Raw genomic sequence first — 8,424 nt, forward strand, 5'->3', positions numbered from 1 at the left:
TCTCATATATATATATATATATATGAAAAAAAATGACCAAAGACTATTAGATGATATATATATAGATATATTCTATCATCTCATTCAGTTAAATATAATTCAAGTAAATTCAAACTATTATAGGAAATTTTATTAAGAATGTAGGACTACATTAAAAATCAATCAACACATTTTTTACCAATACATTAATATTTATAGAATATTCAGAATACTTATTATAATTTTTATATTTAGAGGAAGAGAGATTTGTGGAGTTTTGAAAATTTTATAAAAATAAAATTTATTTTAATCAAGGAGTTTGGAATAAGGCTGTGAATTTAGCTCGAAGATAGTTAAACGCTCGAAAATCAATTCGAATTTTGACTCAGATCGAGATAGATACAAATAAACAAGTCAAGCTATGAGCTGAAATCTTAGATCAATTTTTTTTTCAAATCGATTTCGAGTCATACATGGATCGGCTCGAACTGACTCGAGATTGACTCATAGTATTTTTTATTTATAAAAAAATTATATATAATGCGAAATAAAATTTTATATAACGAGTAACGAGTCAGTTTCGAGTTGGAATGGATCTAAAAACTTAATGATCTAGTTAGTTTCAATTTTGAGCCTATGTCGTGCTGAAGAGGATCCAAATAATTCAATTTCAACCAGCTCATTTCGATTCCAAGCTAGATCAGGTTCGATTCAAATTTAAGCCGGATTGACTCGAAATCGAATATAATGTGCCACAAACTGATTTTAAGCCGCACCCAAGTATCATTCAGCGCTAAAATACCAAAGATCCTCTCAGAAAACTTGAATTACCGCCATATAATTTCTTTATTTATCAATTTCTTATGAGGCCGGATCCCATTGAACACATGGTTCCTTCATTAGTTTGTTGAGTTGGGGACATTTTCTTCATTAAACACATGCATTGTTTAATATAGTAAAGGGGTTCGATAGTAATTTATTGGTGGCAAAAGGGATAGATAGGTAAAGAATTTGTTTAGAATATTTATATTCATAATCACATTATTTTCATGCACAAAATTATTGACAATCATTAGTGGTGTCATGTAGGGATGCGAAAAATTTCCATAAAATTAAATTATTGATGGATCTATGCGGGCATGATTCATGCCTTATCATATGTGTTGTGCACCTCATCGCAAATGATTGTATATAAACAACAAGGTGGCATGATTGGATGGACAAGAAAGCCACTTGATGTATCCAAGAGTACTAAGACATCTCACATGGAGATAACGTCCTAAATCGCTTGGAATAATTGATATACAACTCATCCTCATAACCATAAATATCACATCTTCAAACTTTTGAGAAGGAAATGTTTTTTAGCAATCTAAAAAACTTTTTTTTTGAATTATTTAATGAAGAATCTCATGATGGAGAGAGTAATAATTAAGATTAGTTGTATTTGATGTTTGTTTTATTCTTTTTTTTGTGTAGGAAACTAATCCCCTTTTCTTTATAAAGGATGTAGGACAACACGTTTAATCAATTAAAATCAAATATTCTCTCTCTCTCTCTCTACTTTTATATTGATCATCCTTAAAAGGAGATCCCCCACCAAGTGGGAAGTAATGACTCAAATGATTGACTCTTCACATATTATTCTTTCATTATCACATAACTCATTATTATTTAATATGAATAAAACGTTGTCTCATTAAGACTAATCTTAGACATTGTTTTCTTCCTGGTTATACCCGCACACAAAACTATTCCCACTACTTTTAAGTAAAAATGATTCTTCCCTATATATATATATTATCATGGCCTAATTCCTGAAGCTCTTTGAAAATAATTATATTTACTTTCAAGATTGTCTACATTGTTAATGCTTATTTAGTAAGCTTTTTCATAATTTTTTAGGGACTACCTCTTGTTGTCATTTCAGTAGTGACTTTAATAGATATTATCATGATGGAGTCATGAACCACAATTCTAACCAATAATTTAGGCATCAACTTAGTCTTAATATCATAACCTCATATATGACTAATAATGCTCATTTTAATATGCTATCAATACTTCTCCCTTCATTCAAATTATCATAGCAGAAATATTGCCCCATAAGTTCAAAGCTCCACCTATTGAGCATTATAAAGGGCAAAACAAGCTAACAAAAACAAAATCAAATCAAAAGGTCAACAAAGCTAACATATTACCTTGGTTTGATATGCTTTGAAGAAATTTGTTAGTATAGAATAAGGAGAAAAATGTGCATCAATTCCCATAATGAGGTTAATTTAAGCACATTGATTACTATTTCGATTCTAAGTTTATGATTCTCTTTACCATGCTTAATGCGAGAGCTTGAAACTAAGTTCCTCTTTATAGATCAATATGCAAGGTGCCTTGATATTATTACATGAAAATCATCCATGCGACATTTAATAAACAAATTTATCATAGAGATAATACTCCAGTGGAACTACAAGAAAGGTGTCGTAATTGCTCACTATAATGGTGAGTATGTATTCATTTTTAAGATAAAAAGAATTAAAAATATTATAGAATTTTGCTAGCAAGCACAATCACAAGTATCATCTTACTCATAAGCCATCACTCAAAGACATGCCCCTTTTCCTTTGATAGATAGCATGATCTCTCAAATCCTTCAAGATCGGATTAAAGATGTATCAATTGTGATAAAAGGGTCAAAATTCAACTCAATACACCAAATTATATGCTGAAAATAATATATGGTCTTTTTTTTTATTTTTTACATTACTTGTGTCATTTATTTCAAGGTATTTATGGTTGTATATTCAATATACATGTGTCTAGGCAACTTAGGAAGCAAAAGAGATGAAGCCGAGTCAAATCAAATCTGAATAGATGCCCATGTTCCAATCCTAGTCGCGCGAGTGCCATGAACTAGAGGACTGGCACCAGGAACCCAAGGACTAGGTGCCCAGGTGCCAATTCTAGGTGTCGAGGTGCCAGTCCTAGGTTTCTAGGTGCCAAATACTTGAGGACCAGGAGGCACCAGTTATGGGCGTGTTCGAGTACCCAAATTTACATTTTGTTGGCTTTTAATGGTTATCTCACAAGGTTTCACATTATAAGGCTTAAATTCTCATAATATTAAGCAAAAAAAGGGAGAGAGATTGAAAGGGAGAAGGAGAGGGCAAGCCATAGTGAAGGGTGCACTGGAGAATACTCAGGAGTAGTCATAACACTTCGAAGGAGAAATCCATGAAAGTTTTGGGGGTGTGAGCGAGTGTTGTTGAGTGAGATTGAGCATTTTGTGTATTCAAAGAGGGAAATCGTAGTGAAATCATTATAAACTATCATACTTTTGTCGAGCTTCTTGGTGAGATTGTTCTAATTTCTTTTTTATTTGGTTTTAGAATGAATTCTTAATCGCATTTCTTTTAAATGAGTAGGGACTACATATCTCACTCCCTTGAATTGGTAATCAATGAAAGTCGGTGTTATCTTTTAATTGTGATTGAATTTCATATCATTAGATGTTGATATTATAATCTTTTGCATGTAATTTACATATAAACTGGTTATTTATATTGTTAACATAAATTATGATATAATATTATGGGAGTAGGCTAGTGAAACAATTAGCCTAATGTACACTAACTTAGGCGAATATGAATATACGGAAACACGAGAATTTTTCCATGATTAGGGAACTAAGTATAATATGAAACACCAATACTTTTTAAGAACACCAGATGGGGGTACGGAATAGTTTTATTTCTGATTGTCAACAATATTGGAATCACATAAATAAGGCTAAATTGGTAGGTCCAATTTATGGGAAGCTTGCTCACTTAATTAAGACCGTAAAACTTAGTTCGTATGTTTCAATAAATTACCAAAATTAGGTTTAGTGACTTTAAAAATTTGCCAAACCTACAACCTTTCAGCTAGACTTGAGACTATTAGACAGACTTTTTAAATTTGGAAAATAAACAAGTTCCTTGTGGGATCGATATATTGACTAAAGTTCACATACTACTTGATGAATATGTATGCTTACATGTTTGTAAGTTGTTCACAACATAACGAGTATCACCAACTTAATCTAAATCAAACACAAAAAAATTAGTTTCAGTTGACCCGATTAATTTTCTTGTCAGATTTGGGTCAAGAATCTCAACCAATTATTTTTTATAATAGGTTTTCTAGCAAAAATTATCAAAGAAAATTGCCAAATAAAAATTATTCGCTAACATTGAACCACAATGGATCAGAATAGTTGCTATGTTTTATGTTAAATAGGTTACAAGGGTTAGATTTGGGTTAGTCAGCTAAAAAACAGATCAGATTGGTACAAACATTCTAACTCATTTAACATTCGTTCTTATTTTTTGTCAAGCAGTTTTGAGTCTATTCAATTTTAGAGTAAATATGGGCTCATCCCATGAACCTAATTTAACAACCCAAAATAGATGTTTATCTACCGTATGCTAAAGGGGAAATATAGGGAATCTTCATTATCATAAAAAGGTCACCCTCTCCACCACTTTAAGCTAATGGTTAGAATGGATCTATTATCAAGTAGTGGAGACACCTCAAATTTAGCATTTTTTGCAAGATTATAGTTTCTATTTTTTATGGTCTTCTTTAGACCCTTAAGTGGGTGGATATCTTTTATTTGGTCTCCCATAAATGAGAAAAAAATTGGTGCTGAAAAAATCTCCTCATTTATAAAAAAAAAATCATTTGAAAGAAAATAGAAGAAAAAATTAAGGGTTTAAAAGGAGTAGAACAAGTTGCCTTTGACGTCCTCTTCATCTAAATGAGAAAAGAAGAATCATAAATATATGTCTAAATTATCTATGAGATAATTAAAATACAAATATCCTTTTTAGTGGGAAAAAGACCCCTATTTCTATTAGCATGGGATTTTCTGAAGTGAACCTAAAATAAGAATTGTGATACTCAAATTGAATGAAGTTGTTGATTAATTTGTCTTTTAAGAATGACAAGTGCAAATTCATCTTTAAACCTTATATAAGTTATACTATAATATATTTGTAGATCATTTGGCATATTGAAGAAAAATCTTATAAGAATTAGGAGAAAAGCTATACTAATCTTGAGTTCGAACTTGGGTTCAGTAGTAGGCCCAAAGCTATAATAATCTATCATATGCTTCAACTCATTTAATACTAGAACTTGGGTTCAAACTTGGGTTCAAACTTGGGTTCAGTAGTGGGCCCAAAGCTATACTAATCTATCATATGCTTCAACTCATTTAATACTAGCTCAAATGACTCCGATATGAGTACTTTTTATCATTAATGGAGTCTCATGGGCACAATGGATTGAAACATAAGAGCTCGATTAAAAACTAAATAAGATTTAAAAACCCACGCGCAAAGTATAAGTTAGAGCAAACCTCAACTGGTTAAAAAAAGGTGGATCTCCCATCTTTACCCTCGCCCTAGTATTATCCAAGAGGTTCAAGTTTGGTTAAGATACACACATTCAAACCAAAATAACATAACATTTATCTCATCTACAAACTTAAATATAAATTATAATTTAGTGTTTATCATTAACTATATTTGAATGAACTAGGTCTCATTTGAGACCCCACATTAAGATTGGCTTTCATACACACATCATAAAATAAAATGAAGCACTCACCCATCTGTCTTAATAATTGTTCATTAAAGAAAAGCAGTAGCCCTATTTTACTATAAGAACCATAATGAAAGTGACAGCCAATTCTATTTTTATCACTATTTCTCTTTTTATCCATACTGCTTTATAATCAAATGCAACCACCAACTATGTAAGACTTTATTAAATATTTATTAATGCCTACTTTGATAGGATTTTTGATAGTGTTGTCAGGATGAGTTTATATTTATTATAGGTGTCATAGATGAGAGAAATTTCAATACAAACCATGAAATTCTTATGTATTTATATATCTAGCACCTAAAATTTGATATTTATGTTTATAACACATTTGTCATTTGGTGTCATAAATTTATGCAGGAAAATATATGTTTCATTTTTACAAATATAATGATGGCTATATTTTAGATGTGATGTTGTAAACATTTGATTAATATACATGTAAATTTGAATTTTTAGTTAGGTTAAGATAGAATGGACCTAAGCATGCACGAGCTAAATTTGACTCTTTCGATCTTTGAGCTAATTTCGAGCCGGGACTGAATTAGGAGAAAACATTATGTATGAATAACCAAGGACTTAAGGATGACGACGTGGATCGTACGACGCCATTTGCACAACGGTTTGATGTGATCCATGTTATCATTCAGACATACGGTGTCTGTACGTAATATTAATATTTTCTCCTAAATTATAGAGATTCAAATGAAGAATAGCTCAGAGTAAAACTTATTTATGTATAATGAGTATAAATAATCTATTTGGAGTAAAAGCTTATGAGATGGAAAATTAATCATAATAAAAGCAAAATTTGGATTAAATTAAACTCAAATCAATGTTAATGAGTCATACTCAGATGGAATTGAGATCGTATAAAACAAAATTTTAGCAATACATGAGTCTGGCTCAAGATTGGATTTCAATGTATTTGAGCTGATTTCAAACATCCTGACCAGGACTACAGCGTTTTCTTTTTGGGGGCATTTACATGCATACCACTCAATTTTTATTTATTTACATATCTAACACACAAACTTTAATATTTATATTCACAGCACTCAAACATTAATGGTTTTTGAAATTTCAGTACACCTTTTTATGAATTGGGTTTAGAGCAACAAGGGGTAACGAATGTAAATATCAAACTTAGGTGTTAAGACATGTAAACTCATAAGAACTGTGAGGTATGCTTGTAAATTTTCAATTTTGGGGGCATGTACAGACACTCCACACTTTATTTTTGGGGTGGAAGGAGATACAGCTAGAAAAATGGCTGGAAAGCTTTGTCCATATGTGTGTAAGCCCCTAAATTCAGTTAATGGATAAGTACTGACTGATATATATATATATATATAACAAATTTATACGGCTGATAATAATACTTCTGGGCTGTAAAAAAATAGATATAATTGTAACTTTAATCAGTTAAAAAAATTAAATAAAGTGAAATAGAGAACAAAATATTGTAATTGCACCTTCTTGACATCCTTTTCACCCTGTCTATTTCTGTAAAAAATAGTAATTTAATTTCATGCCACACAATGACATGATGACAACACAAAACAATCAAACAAAGCTAATCTCACAAAAGCATTCACCAAATAAGAAGAAAGACACAACTTCATATTTCAACCGTCTTATGCAAAGAAAAAATATCATATATTCTGTAAGTATGTATTTACAATGATGGATGAAGTGACCACGTCATCCTAATTTTAGTTAAATGCAACGTGGTCACTCCATCCATCTTATAAGTATAGAAGTGAAATTTAGCATTTGGGGGTCTCATAGAGTGCATAAAACCAAAGTGAAAAAAGAAACGGTGTAGAATGCAAAAAACTATTACTTTCAAAGAATTATGAGCCGAAGGAAAAACGACAAAGAGGGGTTAGATGTAATAATGGTATACTTTTTTGGGAGAGTGACATTTGATTGTAACCTGCAGCAGCAGCCTCGGAGATTTGAACACCAAAGCTCATAATGAAGCAGCGTCTGCACACTTGTTGGATGCTATAAATGGATGGATTCCTTCTCCTCCATGTGATTTTAAATTTCCAGCTAACTGCCGCGATACATTCCAAACAATTTTGAAAAATTTACATACATGCCACTCAATTGTGTCACAAAACCTTCAATTTTTATGTATCGCTTTATCTATGCATGAAAAGGTGATGTTTTTATATGATGAAATATAAAATTTAAGTGTTAGATGTGTAAACACATAGGAGTTGGGTGGTATGTATGAACATCAGGACAATTTATTTGGAAAATGGTTAGATTTGGGCAATTGATGGAGTCAGCTTAAGCTTAATTATGTTTGGTTGGCAGTAGCTTAATTGGGAATCTTGAGCTCATATTTTATTTAGATAATTTTAACATATTTGGTTGTGCTTTCATTTTCAATTATTTATGTGGGTGAAAATGAAATTTTTCTGGCCTTGAAATTAAAATTTCATAATTCTAAAACAGATTTTTCATCTGCGAACAACCTGATGGGCCGTCTATAAGCAACTAAACGGGCCATAAGATGTGATTAATAAGTCCATCAGAAGCGCAGTTTATTCTTAACAGCCATTATCAACACATCATGCTCATCTACACCATGCCAGAAAAATAAATAAATAAGTAAACATTTACATATATAATGTACATCAGAAACACATTTGTTATGAAAAAATGACCGCAATAAAATAAAAAATAGATCAGAAATTACATCAGAAAAAGACGACACAAGATTTACGCGGTTCGACAAATTGCCTACGCCCACGGAGCTACAGAGGATTTTATTATTTCGAG

Source organism: Phalaenopsis equestris, unplaced genomic scaffold (assembly GCF_001263595.1).
Source record: "Phalaenopsis equestris unplaced genomic scaffold, ASM126359v1 Scaffold000345, whole genome shotgun sequence".
Classification (NCBI taxonomy): Eukaryota; Viridiplantae; Streptophyta; class Magnoliopsida; order Asparagales; family Orchidaceae; genus Phalaenopsis; species Phalaenopsis equestris.